Below are 20,294 nucleotides of genomic sequence, written 5' to 3' on the forward strand. Positions count from 1 at the left end.
CCCTAAAGCCTACTTATTTTCTTGTTCACCCCTTGTGTCTTTTACAAACAGTCTACAATACCATCATTTCATTTTACCTGACCATTTCAGAATCCTTTACGCTCCTCCTTTTCATGACCTGCACTATTTACCATTCCCTTCCTCTCTTTCAAATGGTACTCTTCAATGGAATTGTAAACAGTTCTTGACCAACACTCCACCTTTAAATAATTGAAAATGGAGAGTATGTTCCATACATTCCCATCAGACTGTCATAGAGAAGGAAATAATGAGGGGAAATTCATGAAAAAAAAAAAAAAAAAAACATTCTCTCAGGAACCGCATGCTTGCTGTGTTCCCTTTTGGCTAATTTTGAAGTGTACACTAAGTGTGTTCATGTCAAACATTATCTTTAAAGATTTAAATCTAAATTACGCTCATGTCAGTAGCTGAAATACCAAGGGAACCATCCACTGTACAGTTTGTACATTGCTTGTCAGTGTACTTAAGAAAACACACACGTCAGTACATTTCCTCCTCTCACACCCTCTTTCAAGAAAACATCACCAGGATTTATCAGCTGAATGTGTTGACTGAGACACTTGAATGAGTCACACACACACACACACTCCCACTCCCACAAACACACAAACACACAGACTGAGGTGTGCAGGGAGCCACGGCGATCTCGGCAGAGGTAATTATCACATAATACACAGTCCACAGAGAAAGCATTCATACAATAACATCCAGCAATTGCGTGAAAGATGAAAATGATCTCACATACACAACATATATACAGTATGCAGCCGGTCTTGTTTAACATCTTAAAAAACATGTTCATATACAATGCAAGAATTTAGCTTTTTATAAATTTGTATTAATTGGAAATATTAGCCACCTTAATTAATATTTTATATTTACTTTTTTAAAAAAAATCAGCATTTATGTCAGATACTTCATTCACATGTTGTAATTGAAATACATACTCAATCAGAACATTTATGGAAGTTACTAATAAAACCAAATCAAATATAAATGTAGCTGTAAATAATTATAAAATATTATAACAATAAATGCTCTGCTAGAAATATGTTCTAAATAATTCCCTGGTCCCTATTTTAGATGATATAGCTGTCTACTGTCTGCCTGTGGATTTAGATGTATTTATATTTATAAGGTTTGGAGTTGTTGGAAGTGTTTTCTTCACATTTATTATTTTAAGATGATTTTAATTATTACTAGGGCTGTCAATCAATTAATATTTTTAATTGAATGCATTGCATGACCCGGCAGATTCATCAATCAAATTAATCAGTTAATCATATATATTCATATTGGCTAAGAAAGCCCCACAAATGAAGATAGTTCAAAATAATAATACATAATAATTCAAATAAATGTATATATAATATGTATAAGGCCTAAAATATATATAATAATTCAGATATTCAAATTGAAATACTGCATATTGCATTACTGTGGCAGATGAGTAAAGCATTGATTCGACTAAAATAAGCAGCTTTAGAAGGAATTGAAAAAGCTTACCTTTGACAGCTTTTCATTTTGCATTTAAGTTTGTTAGTATGGCCTGTTCTTAAATGACTTGTTTTGTGCAAGACAGCTCCTGGTTTTGTTCATTGGTTGAGAATACTTTGGGTAAATATCAAATTTTACAAAAAGCACGAGGAGGCTTTGCACTATTTTCTGCGGCATCTATGTACAACTCACCACGCGCCCCACTGAGAGCGAGAACCAAATTATAGTGACCACAAAGAGGTTATCCCAACGTGACTCTACCCACCCTAGCAACCGGGCTAATTGGTTGCTTAGGAAGCCTGACTGGAGTTGCTCAGCACGCCCTAGATTCGAACTTGTGACTCCAGCAATCCCCCCATGCTTTGAGTGATTTAAGCATGTGTTAAATGTTTAAAATGCTGTGAATGTTATAAGCATGTATTAAGTATGTGTTGAAGTATATGGTTAAGCTAATGCCCTGTTTGTATTTTCTTTTGACATTAGCCTCTACCATATTTCATTTGTTGTATTTCATTGAACCATATTCCATTTTTATATTTAATTTCCATTTTCTATTTTACTATTTTATATATATATATATATATATATATATATATATATATATATATATATATATATAAAATATATTTTTGGGGTTTTATTCTGATGGCTGTATAAATAATAATGAAAAAACAGTGGTCGATGTGGCCATATTATATATAATAAGGCCACATCGACCACTGTTATCATTACTTGTTATGAGACAGAGAATACAAATATCTGACAGCTGCAGGCCACAACAGTGTCTGCAGTGGCAAAATAAAGGGCTAATAGACAGGCTTCAGTCGTTAGATAACAGATCAAAACAGTGCAAGGACACAACAGAGGCATTTTTACCCCATAATGCAATTATGCATTTTTGACTCAAGCTTTGGTTAATTTCTGACCATGGTTCATTCACATATGGACTGTCACAAACACAGCACCCAATATGGGCCGTACTCTCCAGCAATACAGACTGGCATCTCTCCCGATGAGTGAGTAAATGTGTGCAAATTTGTCACATCTGTCATCATTAGCTATCTAAATACTGGATGCACTTGTCACCACTCAGTTCAGGTAAGCAGCACTTCTAAAACACAGAACGAGTGGCATTACAGTTAGGCTAATGACTCTCAGTAAAATTAATCAGCTCACTTCCTCTCTCAGCCCACCACACGAATCTCTAGTGTTTAACTTAAAAGCAGGCCAGGTTGCAGGACATGCTGGGTTGCCATGGAGCTCTAATGATACCATACTGTTGGGTGAAAACACAGCAGTGTGGTCTCATGAGCAATAGGATTAGTCCATTGATTGTCAGATAGTAGCTTACGCCCTTCTCCATGGGTCAATCTAACATAAGGGGATGTTTGCGTGTGAGTTTTTGGATCTGAATACATGTGAATAATCAAATAAATGTTCAGGCCACTGTATGTAATACTATCTACATATAAAATGAATTATTCTATAAACGTTTTGGAGGTTGTGTCCTCCTCAAGGGCACCTTGTGTGTCAGTGGCTCTCTCCAGGCTGACAGAGTCGTTTGTCAAGCAGTGGAAAATTAAATTAGTCACCGGTATACCCCTAGTGTAATGCACCTGTTTAACCTGCACGGACCCGGTGAGCTCTTGCAGTGTCAGCCTCGATTGTAAAACAACTAAACTGTTGGGAGAGCAGAGGAATATGTTAGACACAAAAACATACTTGCACTACTGAGCAACTGACAATGGACATTTGTTGGTTGTCTTTGTGTTTAAGAATCTTAAACGAGGGGCCCTGGAGGCCTCTCAATGCGTAGCACAAACGCTAATGAATTTTTAAACATGCCACCAGTCACAGAGCATTGCAAGATCGATGGAGAACATCGGTGGATTTCGGGAGAACTACAGCTCTTTACATCGCCATACACATTTCACGGTTTGAGGCATTTCTTTTTTTTTATTTGTTTTTGTTTACTCCCCGTTGGAGCTCAAGACTGTGTATCATAATTTGAGCTGGGCTTAATGAAAGCCGAAGTTGAGCAAATGCTCAAAACGAACACCGTTGAACATCTGATCGCAAGAGTAGGTGAATCATAGGGATGGTTGATGTTATTTAGTTTTCAATCGGACTTCAGGATAGGTACTATCAAGGTCAATTTCACAGATTGGTACAGATAACAAAACCAAGACTAAAATAATTTTGTTTTATTTGTTTATTTCAATTTCTAAAGATAAAATGGGTAATTATTGAATGAAAGCCATCTTTATACATTGAACACATAGAGTGCATTCAGTAATTTGTCTCCTCTTCTAAAAATAACCCTATTATTGGACACTTTAACTCACTAAATAAATAAATCTCGCCTGACATTTCTCAGCCTGATCTCGTGAAAATTATGTGGCTGTGATAAAACTTTCACAAAATTATATTAAGTTGTTCCTTACATGTATCACGGCAGTTCCGAGGTGAAATGTAAATTGTGTGGTGCTAAAAACTAGCAACATTTTCTGCCAAGCATAGGAGGCTTTTAAAGGGCTAGTACACCCAAAAATAAAAATTCCCTCCTCATTCACTCACCCTCATGCCATCCCAGATGTGAATGACTTTCTTTCTCTAGCAAAATTCCTCTGAGATTTTTAGAAGTTTATGTCAGCTCTGTAGGTCCATACAATGCAAGTGGTGGGTCATCAGACCGTTGTAGTTCCAAAAATCACATTAAGGAAATTTAAAAGCGATCCATAAGTCACTAATGGTTAAATCTATATCTTCTGAAGCAACATAATAGGTGTGGGTGATTAACAGATTTTTAAGTCAAAATCTAAGTGCTTTTTTTACTCTAAATCTCCACTTTCACTTTTACATCTGAAAGTAATTGTCCCTGTACCACAACCATCCCACAGGACCTGAAGTGGGAGACCCACATTTAAACTATTGTGAAATGACCATTCGCCAGCTGAGGAAGTTCAACCTGCCACAGGCGCTGCTGATCCATTTCTACTCAGCAGTCATTGAGTCTGTCCACTGCACTTCTACAACTGTGTGGTTTGATTCAGGTACCAAGTCAGACATCAGAAGACATTAAAGGATAGTCCGGACTGCTGAACGGATTATCGGTTCTCCCCTTCCCACCCTCCAAGAACTGTAGACCACCAGAAGAAGGAACAGGGCTGGAAAAATCACTTTGGATCCCATTCAACCACCACACTACCTTTTTGAACTGTTGACCTCTGGCCGGCACTACAGAGCACTGAGCACAAGAACAGTGTCTTCCCTCAGGTCATTCACCTCATGAACAGTTAAAACTGCCCCCAATACAATACATTGTGGCAATACAATCATGTGCATATTCAGCTATTCATTCATATTTATTTTCTATTTCTATTAATTTGACATATCCTACCTCTTCTGCACAATGCATTTAATCACCTAGCACATAACTGTATATCTTTATATAACATATTTGAACAACATTATTGCCCTACTGTTGTTTCCTCTATATATTTATCTGTTGTATCTTATTTTTTATTCTTATTTCACTGTTTATGTATACTGTATGTTTATATGTGTATTTCAAATGTTTGTATGTATATGTTGTATATATATATATTTTTTGTATTCTCTTTGCACTGGAAGCTTCTGTCACCATGACAAATTCCTTGTGTGTAAGCATACATGGCAATAAAGCTCATTCTGATTCTGAAGTGACATGTTGTGCCTGTTTAGTTTCACATCTGAAAGTGAAAGTTAAAGTGGAGATTTAGAGTAAAAAAGGGCTTATGGGTTAATTTTATGTTTCCTTGATGTGATTTTTGGAGCTACAAAGATCTGGTCACCATTCAATTGCATTTTTGGGACCAACAGAGATTTTTTCTAAAAATATTTGTTTGTGTTCTGCTAAAGACAGAAAACATACACATCTGGAATGGCATGAGGTTGAGTAAATGATGAGAGAATTTTCGTTTTTGGGTGAAATATCCCTTTAAGCTTAATACTCCACTGTGTTTTAAATCAACAAAACTACCCCTGTACCATAAATCTTAAACCTAAACAAAGGTATCATAATATGAAAATGTGAGATGAAAAGTGCAACAGCTGAAGCAACCATGTCATTTTGTGGTGCTTTTATGACACTTTCGGCTTACGTGTTAAAGTGCATGCTCTGCAGGGCTCGTACTCCGGTCCTTTGCATTGCAACTGCCACTGTGCAAATTGAACACTGAAAACTCACTAATAACTCTGCACACTGGTGTGGTCTTATTAACTGATCTTAACTGACTGAACTGGAATTAGTTGTCATCCTCAAAGTAAGTGGAGCTCCAGGTCACACCTATCGATTACATGGACCAACAGAAGCAAGAAGGTGTTTAGGAGCCGTACAATTTTTCCTGAAAGTTCGCCCTGGGAAGCTGTTACAAACCACCAAAACAAACTCAAAAATACACTTTGGCCAGATTTTGTTCAAAATGATATCTCACCCATTCATTCTTTGATTTCGTGGGAAGTGTGCAGGGGCCTTTCCAAGTCATGCAGTATGGTAAATGTGTGAAGATGTTATAATAGAGCATTGTGTGAGGAACAGGGCAAAAAGTAAGTGTTTATTAACTGTTAATCTGCTGTTTTACTCGTGATTTGTGTGAAAGTCATTGTTGTTGTTCCCCTTTTAGTGTTCATTTCATCAGGAAAGTGCCATGACACATATAATAAGCCATGCTAAATTAATTTAGATAAAATTTAGGTATAGTAATGTGATTATATGAGACCAGGTTGACATTAGAGGTACCTGTAACCGAAAACCATTGTTTTTGCACGATACATCTTACGTCTTAGTTCAACACAACGTCATTCGGCAAGCGCAACAACAACAACAAAAACTATTGCAGCTTTAAACAAACTGCAAATTATGAGAGTTTTTTTTATAATTTATTAAAAGATGCAAAACATGATTGTAGGGGGATTGTATGCCTTACGATAAGCGGAAAGAGATACAGCTCCAATCCTAAACAATTCTAGCTATATGCAAACACAGTAAAAAAAACATTCACTTCAAAGTTATCATGAAATTTCAATTTAATGCTAAACAGATAATAAAATAATACACTTTCAATTTCATGCTAAACAAATCCCTTAAAAAACACTTCATATTAATTTTGAGGGTCAATTCTACTTTTAAAACATCAGTCTGGAAAGTATCAATACTTCACGATTGCTCTGCCCATCCGTAGTGAATCATTTGCACTGTGACAACTAATGGCTTAATAAATTCAGGTCTTTGGCAGACAGTAGTTTTAATTGCAGCAAAAAAATATATAAATAGATTTTTTAAAAATGGTTTGCAATCATCAGGTATGACTGAATTAAAGATAATTATAGGAGTAAATGACAACGTTCCCTCCCACACAGCCTCACCTGGCTTTCCTACATCTATTACAAGCCCTTTTGCTTTCTGTCATCCATCTGCTGTTTAGCGGCTGAGTACGAGTGGGTTGAGTGGTGAGGGAGGGGGGTGTAGAGGGGTCAGAGGAGCCAGGTAAGGACTGAAAACACTCACACTATCAGTGGGAGAGATGATCAACAACACTTTATGAATCACTGTTCCCAGAATGCTCTCAGTGTTTATTATTCCCATGGGGAATACACAGCGAGTGGTTCACACAGTGTCTTTCACCACACAAGCCCCTCCCCAACACCCATCCTTCACCATCCATGTCTCACTGTGATGGATCAAGCGCATTGTGTTTTGGACACAGGTATTGAACTGCAGCCCCCGACAATGCATTGTACTTATTACTGAGCACACACAACATTCATCCACAGATGTGTGCTGCCATGCCTGCGGCGCTACAGTCATCAGCAACAGGTTTCATTTACATCTAAGAGTTCAATTTGGGTTTCAAAGACAATGAAGTGCATGTCATCCACTCAAGTGCACTGCTATTAAGAATATACAGCTGTGTAAAGGCCTGTTAGAGAATAATGTATGATTACATAGGGAGTTTTTCTAAAGGTGAGTTCCTTTGAAGTTAAGTTCAGTTAATGGGCTTTTTTCTGTAGTGTGAGAGACAATGCTATTTCCATCTTCAAGGGACAGTGTACCCAAAAATGAAAACTCTGTCATAATTTACTCACCCTCATGTTGTTTCAAACTCGAATGAAGCAGAACACAAAATGCGTATGGCAGAATGTTAACCTCAGTCACCATTCACTTTCAGTGCATCTTTTTTCCATACAATGGAAGTGAATGGTAACTGAGACTGTCATTCTGCCTAAGATCTCATTTTGTGTTCTACAAAAGAAAGAAAGTTACGGGTTTTGAATGACATCGAGTGAGTAAAAGAATTTGTATTTTTGGGTTAACTTCCCCTTTAAGGGGAGGAAAAGTGGAATTTCCATTGAAATTATTTGTGTGTGACTGTGTGAATACTGCACACATGGGAATCATTAATTGACTTAATTAGCTGCTGGTCCCAGAAGATTAGTGGAGTTGGTAAGCACTTCAGTGGGGAAAATCAGTTTGTTTTATGGTGCGAGTCGTTGTAAACACAAAAAACATCTTAAAATGTTCACATGTGCTAAGCTGGTCAACCTGACTAGCCGAATTGGTGCTCAGCTTGTTTATCTATGAGGCCAGTTAAAATGTACCCAGTTAAAACCATGCCAAAAGTCCAGCTTAGATACCAGCAAACCAGCTTAGACTGGTATAAGTTGTTTTTCTCAGTGTTTGTCTCAGATGTTTTAGAGTGGAAATGATCACATATCAAACGGTCAAGAAACTTAAACACATGATGCATGTCATCAGTTGAACCGTTAATGAATGGTGTCACCAGTTTATCGTTCTCAGTCAGGGTGCATGGTATTGATCGAGTCTCTGGTTTGATTGGGTCAACTGAGCTCTCTGCTGAGTGGAAGTGATTGTCGGTCAGGTCGATCTCTCAACTCGACTACTGTATCTTTATCCTGTTGACAGCTTTTACTGTCACACTTCACCACACAGGCTTCTGAACCCCCATAGCGACCGTAACGACTGCAGCCAATCTGACGGCTGACCACCCTTTTTATCTTAACACAATACCGGTGGAAAACAACACTGCTTTTCTTCGTGGGACGAAGAACACATTCAACCTTTGAATGTACCAAAGTAAGGAGCACCAGGCATTTTTCCAGTGGGCCGCTGGGTAATTTGGGCCGGCCTGCATGTATTGGCCCATCCTACGTGCAATATGAACGGCCACCCCAGGTTCCACAATGCCTGCGTGTACCCCATTACAGAGTAAATATGAAAAATGTATTTGTAGGGTAACACCAATAGAATTACTTCTACTTTGAAAACTTTCATAAATTGAAAAATGTCTGTAAATTCCATATAGTAACATAACTCCAGTGGAGCCTCATTGTTTGACATACAAATCACAATAATGGTGACTACCAAAGACAACATATTAAGTAAAAGATGAGCGCTGAATAGTTACAAAATAACAAATAACTTAAAAAAATGGCAAAAAAAATACAATAACAGCAGCATATATCAATTCTGCAAACAGTTAAGTTATGGGCAGTACTTTGTCATTTGCATAATTTATTCATACCACAAAGATTTGTGGGAGCTGGAGTGCAGCTTGCTGAATACAGCTCATGTCTGATAAAAATTTAGAAAATAAGTCATGAAAAATATTACTTTGTGGCAATTTGAGTCTTTGAGGATTATTTTGTTTAAAGGATAGCAGGAAAAGTGCTTGTCAAAGCATTGGGCTTTTCTCTTTTTCTCAAGAGTAATCTGGGTAAGGAATTAAAACACTGCATATATAAAGATGCAACAAACTCACATAGAGTGAAATTATGAGCAATTAATCTGCAAAATATCTTGAAGAGGTATGTTTATTTTGTTTTAGATATATTTACATATTCTGGCCAACTTTGTTAAAAAAAAAATATTATTTCCACAATCTCATATTAACTAAGACAATAGTTTATTTGCACTTCTAGAAAAAAACATGAAATTAAAAACGTGATTAAGATCTTTAAAAACTTTGAAGAAATGCTGACTTGTCACAGTACCTAAAATACACACTTCCCCTTGTACCTTGTACTGTGCATTTTAACCAAACATCTGTATGTTGGAAAAAGGTTTACGGACTTGTTATTTGTCTGAGCTATAAAGAGCTTATTTTAGTGCTTTCTATAAAAAATTCTGTCATCATATTTACAGTGGTTTTATATGTTTTAAAATTATGTCAATGTTTGGAATGTGGGGCCTGTTGTCATGACTAGCAGTCAACAGAATGTTTTTTCCCAACACAAAAGTTTTAAATTGAGCCACAAAATGAAATAAATGAGCCGGTGTGTTGTGTGTTGCGGGCCGAGTTTGGTGGGCCGCTCTGGGCCAGAAAGTCCAAGGCCACTTTTTGTCTGCCCCTGACCATATGATGATCCCAAAACAACATCAGAATTTCTGCCTCAAAACTGTTTAAGATAAAAGGCTGTTTAAGAGTGGGATGTCTGTTAAATATAATTTGAACTGTTAAAAATGTACTGTATAACACAAATGCACACTTATCCAAAAAATGCATAAATGTTTTGCTGCTCAAAGGTGTGCCTTTATGTGTATATTGTTCTGATATTCTGAGCAGTCTTTTTCTTCAGTCAACACTTGGCCAAAATATATTTAACATGGTCAAAGGATTCTTAGAAATAAAAAAAATCTACTCTTTTTTATCTTATACCTATAATATGATTGGACACATCAGTGGAGTTGGATCCACCCACACGAGTTTTGTTCTTTGGGCATTTTTATGTATGAAGAACTGTTTCAGTGTCACTATTAGGTTACTATTATGGAAAGCTTTGAATTACACCTCATTTTATGTCTTCACAAGGAGAAATTTGAGCACAAGGGACACATTCAGACAGAACACGTTAATGGATTAAAAAAATGCAACAAACGCTTTTAAAAGTTTAAGGGCCGTTCACACAGAGCACGTATTTTCTTCCAACTCTACTTTTGTTTTCTGTGTAAACCTGTGCTAGATGGACAACTTTCACCATTGTGCTGCATCCTGCTGGTTTTTCACCATCCTGCGCAAGAGTGCTGCATTTTTAAAGTAATATTCTTGGTTAAATTCAAGTCAACCTCAATCAACAGCATTATAGTGATTACCACAAAATTAATTTTGACTCATCCCTCCTTTTCTTTAAAAAAGAGCAAAAATCAAGATTACAGTGAGGCACTTACAATGGAATGGAAATACACAGTTTCAGAAGTATAGCTTCAAGTCATAAACCATATGCATGTAAACATGATTTTTGTGTGATAATTAAAATTTTCTGTGTAAAGGTATAGCCAAATTAAAACTTCGTTACCATGACAATGTAATGTCAACAAAACCTAAAACTACTGTAATATTTACAGCTCAATTTTTCAGCTCAAATTATACATGAGTTTAACAGAAGAATTAATGTAGGTGCTTTTATAAAGTTATAAGCTTAAAATTTCTGTTTAAACCCTCCAAAGATTAGCCACATTCATTCCATTGTAAGTGCCTCAAGGTACATTTTTTATTATTATTATTTATATTTAAAGAAAAGCAGGGACAAGTTCAAATACATTTTTGTGGCAATCAACATTATACCACAAATGCTGTCAATTGAACTTAACTTGTATTGAACCCAGAATATTCCATTACTGTTTAAATATTGGCCCCCATTCACTTCCATTGTAAGTGCCTCACTATAACCAAGAAAAAGAGGGGTAAGTCAAAATGAATTTCTTTTTGGTAATCAATGTTATGCCACAAATGCTGTTGTTTGAGCTTAACTTGTCCTGAACCCGGAATATTCATCTAAGATGCCGTGTCAAGTCAACTTTTAAAATCTCTATAGGGATGCACTGATATTACATTTTTTGGTAGATACCTAGACAGATTTGAACAAAAAACTATAGTCCAATACTGATATTTTGCCACTCACCTTATTTATAATCAGATCACTGTATTGTTTTTATCCTTTAAAATGTACAAAGAGGTACACAAGTTTTTTACTGTTCTAACAATAGTAATATTTTTTATTGAAAATGGATAGAATATTTTAAGGTGTTTAAAATCTAATTATCTCTCAAGGCCATATTGCGATTTCAATCTTAACTGAGCCAATCATGCAGCATTAATGGATTTTACACCGATGTGTCAGAAGTCAATGTCTGCTGGTTTAAAAGCATTTTGGATGGTTTTCCTCATCATGTATCCTATAGGTAAGTGCTGCTTTCACAACTGTCACATGTCTGTTTACAATGGTCTTTCCACGTTAACGTGAAAAGGAGATAGGAGTGCCAACCCTTGTACATATTGTGGTTTGACAAATTAATTATAAATAAACCATAATTCTTTCATGCTTATAAACAATATGCCATTGGTTTTAATATGTTCAATAACTGGCAGATAAATATTGGCAGCCGATACACTGGTGAATCTCTACTCTAGACACCTGCGTTCTGTTTCATTTGTTGTGAAGCATCTAGCTGTTCGGTCTGAATGATACCTAATTTGACAGTGTCTTGATGTGGCACTCCTGCACAAGACTCTATCTGCGTCTCATATCACATACATCTGCACTATTCTACATCATTTTGTAGTGCATTCATGTTGGACACCATGTATTAAGCAGTCGGGCCTTCCCCTATGTGGCGGAAGGGGCGGAGTTACATGGCTAGCCTGACAAAACACTTGTAATTAATAGGGAATATAACAACTACCGAAACTTCTGTGAATATTGCACCACAAAACTGTGTATTGAATGCTTTATTATTACCCCACACTGTGTATTGTGTGTATGGTATTTGAGATATTTAACTACTGGACTGAAGTTGGATAAAGCATTTTAGCTAGCGGCAACACATTGCATACGTTTGAAACGTCACATCCGCCAGCTGAAAAAAAACGAATGCTTCTGTAAAGTAAAAAACTCCTAGTGTTCTATTTGAGATGATACTTCTCTTTGGAATTGAATACACTGGATAGCCAACTACATAGTGTATGTTGACAGTTTATAGTGCTTCATTTGGGACACAGCTGCCGAAAAAACTGTCACATGCGAGACTGGAGTTAGGGGCTTGAACACGATTCTTATCAACCTATCATTGATGTTTGGGTGGTTAGATTATGTTTAAAGGAACACACCATACTTGGCAAAATCACAGTGACCTCGCTACTTATACACACAGACATGCCTCTTATCACGGGCTCCATGATATTCTTGCCAGTGGCTGTCTTTGTATTATAATGATGTACTGTTAAGACTCTTAAAGAGAGGCTTAGAAATCAGAAAATGCAAATGCTTCCGTGACAATCAGGCTTAATGATTCTCTTTATATTTGCCATTCTAGATGTAATAAAAGGAATGCAAACAACCTTATAGAAGATAGTGCCTCTGGCAAAAGTAGTCAAAGTAATGAGGGGATTAATTCATTTAACTGGGAACTCTTCTCATTGTGACAGCTTCATACCAACCGAGCTGTTTCCCTTTCTCCATTTGCATGCAGAACATGAGCAGACTCTGTTGTTGGGTATCTCTGTGTATTCCCACACCATTGCATACCCATGCTGTAATACATCTGCTGCCAATGTGAGAAATCAACTCTGAATTTGCAGGACTCGAGAAGATGCACGAGATGTCTTTGCTGATTTGTCCCTGCGGAAAATGAACCAGCTTAAACAGCCTTGAATTTACTTGCTGGAAATCATAGCTGCTCCTGCTTATTTATTTTTTTACTAATTTTGGAAAATGACTACAGTCCAATAACTGAATATAAATGGTACAAGAGAAAGAAAAAGTATGAGAAGCTATTGATGAGTTAAAATGTTGAGCAGAGAGGCACTACAATGGCCTTTCACTATGTCTTAAATTGAATGTGCACCAACACATTCAGTCTACCCAACAGCATCACTTGCCAAAATGAAAAGTTCTATAGAAAGACCAGTAAATACAATCATTACTAGGGCAGATTAACCCTCCCAAACCACCTTGTGGTCCCATTAAGCACTTTAACAAAAGCCTCCGCATCGCGCTCCAACAGCCACCATTCCCAATCATGCATTTAACAGCTTGAGCCATGTGTTAAAGTGCAGAGGAAGTGGAAGAGTAGAAATGGACACATGCACTAGGACTCGCGTAATTTACTCCGAACAACATGCAGGCAATATCAAACATCAAGGAGAGGAGAAAAGCTTGAGTCTGCAGCCTCAGCATGCAAGGCTAAGTGTAGAGCCACGCTTAATGTACCAGGAAAAACAACAGAGGCATGCAGAAAAAAAGCATGGATGAAGGACAATAGATTTATCTGCAAACAAGAAAGGACAACCTTTGATTTGTGATGTTGAATGATCCATTACACAGCAGATTATACAAGCATGCACTCTGACTAGTGATGCATCCAAGAGGTAAAACAAATAAATACAATGCAAATAAATAGTGACCAGAACTTTGAGGATCCAAAAAACACATAAAGGCAGCTTAAAAGTACTCCATAAGACTCCAGTGGTTAAATTAATATATTCTTAAGCGATATGATAGATGTGGGTGAGAAACAGATCAATATTTACTGAAATTCTATACTTTCATTCCACATTCTGCTGTGGAAGTGGCTCACTTTTAGCCACGTACTGGTTGAGGCTGGCCAAAAGTGGAGACTGATTGTAAAAAAATTACTTAAATATTGATCTGTTTCTCACCCACACCTATCATATCTCTTCTGAAGACATGGATTTAACCACTGGAGTCATATGGATTACTTTTATGCCACCTTTATGTGATATTGGGACCTTCAGAGTCCTGGTAACCATTCACTTACATTGTGAGGACCAACAAAGCTGAAATATTGATCCAAAATTCTTAATTTGTGTTCTTTAGAAGAAAGTAAGTCATAAACATCTGGGATAGCATGAGGGTGAGTAAATGATAAGAGAATTTTCATTTTTGTGTGAACTATCCATTTATGTCAGATTTTAACTTAAAGGTTTAAATGTGTAGATTTTGTTTTAGTGGTCTGGAGACAGGGAAACGGGTCCCCCAACATATTCACATTAAACCTAAGCCGCTAGTTTAATGGCAGGTTCCATTGTGACAACTTTCCCCTTATTGGGGCAAGTTGTCACAAATGGTCAACACATGTTGATGAACTGTATATTTTTTTCCTGGGCAAGAACAGGGAAAATGATCAATAGCTTTTATGTAGCCAAGACTTCAATTTAAGCAAAAACTGACTTTTAAAACTACACCTACCCTGAGAAATTTTCACTTGAGACAAAAAAGTGACAACTACTCTCAGTCTCCCCTTTGTTCTCTTTGAACAAGTCTTTTTATCTAACACAATTTTGCTTCTCAAGTAAATTGATCTTGTTTTAAGAATCTTTAGTTGTACTTCTTATGCTGTGTGGATATGAAACCTCATGGAAAACGTCCTAACGACTATGAAAGTAATGTCTTCTCATGCAGGCAGCATAAGCTCTTAATTGAGTAATGTAATTTACAAAATAATTTGCAAAACTGCTAAAAAACAGTTAAGATGGCTTAAAGATTCTCCAAAGAGGAAGTAGCATTTAGTCAGCTTAATCCCTTTCCTTCTATGTAAACAGTAAACAAAGATGGCAGGAAATCCAGGGGTGCATTTTCTATCTGTGTGAACTGTGCATCAATCCTTCATTTTGTATTCCTGCCAGGATCAGAGCTCAATGTCACCAATGATGCAGCTGATTTATTGCACCTTAACACCAGATGAGAGAGTATGTGTGACACCTGACAGCATGAAAGCACTTCTTCTCAATAGTCGCACTTCAGTCTAATGGTCACGACGAGAACTGGGTTTAAATTTTCTGGTTGCCCTTGTACATAACTGTGACCTTCAACCCTGTCTGACAACTCTATATAACCCAATCCTTCTAGTCTTCGAAGAAACAACACGTCTAATGCACCTATTATTTTGAGGGAGCACAGGCACTAGTGGCAGTTCTGGTTCACTTTGTAACCTACATTGTGACCGAAGGAAAAAGTGTTTTTAATTATTAGGCCTAATTAGTTCTCAGTTTAAGTGACAGAATAGACAGGAACGTTTCATGATACAGTTTTTGGGTGATTATATAATTAGGGGTACATTTCAAGTCCTTGGGTTGTATTTATCATTTTCCCTGAATATTCACTTCAAGCAATGATCACTTTTATATTTGGGCACATTTCTCTTTATTTCATGCAGAAAAGTAAACCAGTTCCATAAGTTAATTAGGAGAAAATGCATATGTTGTACTGGAAATTGCCATTTTTGTGCTGTCCAATTTGCTAAAAGTCAAGTTTTGCCTTTCAAATTAACACTGCAATATATATTTTTATATATTATTTTCATCATTATTTGTTAAAAATAATCATTAAAACAAGGCAAATGTATATTAAAAACTAATTCACTCATTTATATCTATTAAATTATTAACTTTGTGTGTGTCCAAGAAATCTTTGTCAACTGTGTTACCCATTGACAAACCCCCTATAAATCAGCAGTGGTTTGTTCCAAAGTCACATGTCCAACATCATGTGATGTCACATCCTTCAGTGGCGGGAATTTTAAATACAGTGTGCTAAGTTTCTACTCCTCCTCTTCAATTTGTAATCATTATTATAGTCTACACATAGAGTAGATGAATTGCTCATCAACCGTGTTATCAACATGGTCTTGTGTACTTACTTTAGATATTATATTTACAAAAATGTAGAGAAAATGTATAAAAACACGAGTTGATCAAGGTAATGTGGGGACATGTTCAAGGTCTACAGTTAGCACAAGATCCTAAAATGGAAGAAATGTCAGCTGTGTTACTTGTCAACTGTGTTACCCATCAAGTGTAACACAGTTGACAGGGATTAACATGGTTGACAATGTTAGCTGGGTTTCTTGTCATAGTTTATGCCTATATTGAGTATTGTTGATAAAAACTATTGTTATTACACAGCTGAGAAGCAGCGCCAGTACAGGGCTCAGCGTGATGCTGATCCTGAGAGAAGGGCTGCGTATTTACAGAAACACAGAAGGACGTGCGTGGCATGAGGACAAAAAGCTAGGAAAGGTGAAGACAGTGAAAGATTTAAGTGAGAGGGAGAAGAGAAGGAAACAAGCATATTGGAGAAAAGCCCAACACCAGTCCAGAGAGAGAAAGCAAGTGATAGATAACCAGGTTATTCTGAGTCCTGAAGTTGATCCACAGCCTCTGATGTCAAGGTAGAGATTTTGTGAACAACATGCAGAAAATAGTTTTAACAATAGATTTGATTATGAAATTATGGTGAAAAGACTAGAGTAATTGCTGGTCATCCTAATTCTGTCCAGTGAGCATAAATGAAAACACATGATCAATGAAGTAATGCTTTGTGTATCATATCAGACAGAGAATTGCTGGAAGGAAGAAAGTCCAGAGAAGGGAGTCAAAATTGTACAGGGAGATTCATACTTATAGTCTGTTTTGTGATTGAGACTAATTAAGTATTAACAGAATTTTTTAAAGTTGTTTTCTCCATTGTTTCAAGAGAGTTAATTAGATTCCTCTGATAGGAGGGAATTTATTGTAATTGACAGTTTTATTATTATTATTATTATTCTCCTTTAGCCTCAATAGCTCAAAAAGTCACTGGTCAAAAATCTTCTAAATTGGTACATTGATACTACATGCCAACAGGAACCCACAAACCAAGAATGGCCCACATTCACCCTTAGGGGCGCTACAAACCATGCCCAAAATTCCCATTTTCTGGTCAAAAATGTTCTAATTTGGTACATTGATAATACAGGCCAGCAGAAACCCACAAACCAAGAATGGCCCACATTCAGCCCTTTAGGGGCACTACAGGCATTGCCCAAAATTCCCATTTTCTGGTTAAAAAATTTATCATTTTGTACATTGATACTACTAGCCAACAGGAATCCACAAACCAAGAATTGCCCACATTCTCCCTTTAGGGGCGCTACAGGCCACTTCCAAAAGTCTCATTTTCTGTTCAAAAATGTTCTAAATTGGTACATTGATACTACAGGCCAACAGGAACCCACAAATCAAGAATGGCCCACATACATCTTTAGGGGCGCTACAGACCACGCTCAAATGTCCAATTTTCAAACTGATGGCATTTTCACCCAATTTGTCAAATTCGTCGGAAACTTAATGTACATACCTAATTTCTCATTGGAAACAAAAAGCCTCAAGGATCCATTAGGTCCGGTATGATGGATTTTCCTGTACACTGAAAATGTTTAGCTTAGGATTCAGACAGAAATACATGTTTTTGGATTCCTCCATTGGAAGGGTTTAACCCCAACCCTCTACTGATCAATTTTAAATGATTTGCCATTTTGAGGAGGAATCGCATTGCTGCTTGCAGCTATATTTAATTACTTGTTGCTGACACTTGTCAAAATAAAAGGTTTTATTTTAAAGAAAGGTTTCTCTTTTTCTCCTAATGCATCTTGTCAACCGTGTTACTCCTGTCAACTGTGTTACTTTATCTGTCAATTGTGTTACGTGTGATTTTTGTGTCATAAATCTTTAAATGTAGGCTAAAATTTAATAAAAATGATAAAAAGGACATCTCTAGAGTGAACAGTATTACATAAAGCATTTAAAGCATTTAATAACTCTAAATTCAGTGTAATGGAGAATTATGTTGAAACAATATCCATCCTTGATGATAGTATACCAAAGAATATCCGTTATTCAGTTTAAAATTAATATTTTTTAAATCAGTTAGACAGACAACCTCAAAACCCCTGGTGAATAGACTCAAGAACTTTCAAACAAATGTTTTATCATATGTGTAGTACTTCATTTATGTCTTCTATGACATCACTTTTGTCTGTAACACAGTTGACAAAACAATGAATCGAATATTTATTTTCATTTAAATATTTAAAAAGTAATTTGAGCTTAAGCTTGCCAACTAATGAATTTAGAACAATATGGGGGTATATTATGGAAACAACTAGATTATTTTGCAGAAAATCACAATGATTTTTTCAGTTTTTTGTTGATCTGAAATGTACCCCTAATTATATAATCACCCTTTTGTTTAGTGTGAAGAGAGGCAGGTTCAAACACAACCCTATATTTTAAAGAAACCAATAGAAATTGCAACTGAATCTGACAGCCAGTGATCATGCATTTCCATTGTAGCTTTGCCATTTTGTTCCAATGGGGGGATATGATATGAAATCATATGAGTTTTGAGGGACATGAATTTGACAGACATTTTCTGTATGAAGAGAATGATCACTGCTTTTGTTGTGTATATTGATGCTTTGCCAATTATGTATAAATCAATCAAGTTGTGTTGGAGAGCTTATCACAGAATTTAAATTGAGCAACGACATATTTATGTTTTACTCACCTTTTTGAATTTATGGTAAAACCCAACTTAAATATTGATCTGTCTTGCCAACAACTATCATATCACTTTAGAAGACATAACCACTGGAGTCTTATATTAACCCCCATCAACCCTCTAAAGTCCCATCCCCCACGACTTCAGGACAAACAAGTCCTGAACATTTGTCTTCAGATAATTTTGTTCAGAAATTCACTATTCACAATCAGCAATGATTAATTTAATCCAAGAGTGAAGGTGTACAATAGCAAGATGGTTACTGTGATTAAGCGAGTAGTTTTCAGCTAATCATGTGATTCTAAAATGGCAGCCCCCATGAGGGCGCCCCTCCCCCATGTAGAATAAAACCACTTTTATAAGGTTACTGATGTGACTAGAGTCCTCATCTCATGTAGGTGGTCATGATTTTATACATATATTTCAAAATTACAATTCATTTTTTAGGATTAAATCTTTTTAAATGAGGAAAAAATGTACTGAGTTATTAACAAACATTACACTGTTTGAATGTGCAAATATTATGTTCATTTTATCCATCCTGTTTATTGTTAATAGATTCTCATTTTAACTCTTGCTCTTAATCATTATTTATGTACATATTATTTAATATAAGAATAAGGCAAGAATTCATTTTATTTAATGGTTTGTTCCAATCAATAGAGGTGGCAAAATTGTTTAAGCACCACCCACCCCAACTGCACACCCTAATGGTCAAAATGCCCCTTAGTACTGTCCCTGTGTGGAGCAATGAAGAAAATAATTTACAGTTTAAATGTAAAAATTGACTTGGCTCATAAATCTTGGATGAACATGATTCTTATTCTGGTATGAACCCACAAAAGTAAAAACATGCTGAGGTTTGGAAAATATTATGTTTGTGTGTGTGTGTGTGTGTGTGTGTGTGTGTGTGTGTGTATGCGTGTATCCACAGTCAGAAACTCATTCAAGAGCTCCTGTAGTGGAGTTCTGATCACTTGCACATTATGAGAGTCCCTCAAGAAGTTTAATTGAGTCTGATCATGGTCCTTGAGGTCCAATATTCAGGGCTTATAATCAATACAGAATAAAAGTCCTGAGTTTGGAGGCAATATTGATTAGACATTGAATTGTAGGGAGCTATCCAGTCTCACATTTACTGTCTTTTCTGGAGCATACACAAGCACACTGAATGAGGCAACAGCCCTAAGGCTGTTCAGGGCTTGCTTTAATGCAGAACCCATTTTTTCCCTGAGGCCCTCCGTCCTTCTAAAAATGCCAACCTGCAATAATTAGTTAAACATTCTTAGTCAATTAGCACTTCAAGGACAGGACTGTATTTTTTAAGGCTGTATATAATACTCCTTTACCATTTTTCATATCCACTCACTCAACAGTTA

The sequence above is a fragment of the Xyrauchen texanus genome, chromosome 40 (genome assembly GCF_025860055.1).
Source record: "Xyrauchen texanus isolate HMW12.3.18 chromosome 40, RBS_HiC_50CHRs, whole genome shotgun sequence".
Lineage (NCBI taxonomy): Eukaryota > Metazoa > Chordata > Actinopteri > Cypriniformes > Catostomidae > Xyrauchen > Xyrauchen texanus.